Raw genomic sequence first — 1,518 nt, 5'->3', positions numbered from 1 at the left:
GTCCGGAGGCAGCTCATTCAGCTCGGTGGAGCTGGAAGGGAGTTCACATAGTCTGAACTAGCTCACTGGAGCTGGAGGAGTAGCTCACTCAGCTGGGGCAGCTAGCACTCAGCTCATCTCAGCTGGGTGGAGTGTTGGAGTCTTGGGCGGTCATTGCGGATCATGGGTGGTTAATGTCCGGATCATGGACATGGGGGTCCGATGGGTCTGAGGGACTCTGGCAAGTAAGCTATGCAAGTGGGAAAGCTATTGGGCCAGAGATCGATCAGCCCAAACGAAGAGAAGAGCAGTTGTGAGCGGTTGGACGGTTTGGGCGAAAAGGTGCAACCGCATGTGTCCCATCATCCAATCAATGCTTCTGTTCTCCCAGAGCAGTTGGCGGGCTCTTCTCCTATAAATACAAGTCCCTCCTGTTGACATTTATCATCAGAGAGAGAAGGGGAAACTCTGCCCAATTCGTTACAGAATCAAAGAAAGAAAAGAGAGAAGTTGGCCGCAAGGCAGTCCGTGTGAAGGTTTGGTGATTCCGGTGAGTTCTAGCCGTGGGCAAGGGAGACTTGATCGGAAATGGATACTAGACAGAAGGGGAAGACTGTGGAGAAGAGTTTGGGGACTTCCGAGCACACACCTAAGGTACAGGATGTTAACCAAGTGGTATCGCCCAAGACCATTAATCCGGGTGGTCTGGCCGATTGATCCATGTGTTGTTGGTTGCATCTATTACTCTTTCCCTGTCAATATATCTCTTCTCTACTATATTATTAAGTGTTCAGTGGGTTCAGACTCATGGGCACGCCACCAGGCCTTGGCCAGATCAGTGTAATCTCTCCATGGCCTTGGTTGGGCATGTAAGGTCCGATCTTATAGTTCCAAAGGGGATTGATAGGATCCGACCTTGATTATCTCTTAGTGGCTATTTATCATCAATTATCATGGTGAAAGATTAGTTTTATCTCAATGATTTAGAGGTGGACAGTTATGGCCATATGAGCTGTTCGTGGGCGAGATCAGTATGATCGAGGCTGGTTCTGAGAAATCTGACTTGACCATTCTATTATTCATGAATTATCATGAATTATCATTAATTTTATTTAGTTTCTGGACAAGTATCAGAAAGGGTCACTTTTGGCCAGATTAGGCTAAGTATCCGAACCATGCTTAGGATGATGTTTGCTAGGGTATCAGTTGTGATTCTTATGCATATGTGTTGTGGGTTTTGTTTTCAGGTCCTGACAGGGATCGTGGTAAGGCTAAGGAGCAATGAAGACCTTGGCCGTGTGGGATGTGTGATGTAGTGTAGTTTGATACAGTGAACTTATGATAGCCTATTGTGCAACTGAATGATATGAATGATTTGTGTGGATCACATTGACTTATATATATGAAATGATGTTTACCTTAAGCTTCCGCATTGTATTGTTTAATTACATGAACCTCAATGATTGAAAAATGACTTAGAAACTATTGGACTTAAACCGGCTGAAGTACACTTAGATATTAGGTAAGGCCGCAGACTGG

The sequence above is a fragment of the Brassica rapa genome, unplaced genomic scaffold (assembly GCF_000309985.2).
Source record: "Brassica rapa cultivar Chiifu-401-42 unplaced genomic scaffold, CAAS_Brap_v3.01 Scaffold0374, whole genome shotgun sequence".
NCBI lineage: Eukaryota > Viridiplantae > Streptophyta > Magnoliopsida > Brassicales > Brassicaceae > Brassica > Brassica rapa.
The sequence above is the reverse complement of the archived record's forward strand: the minus strand, read 5'-3'. Positions refer to the sequence as shown.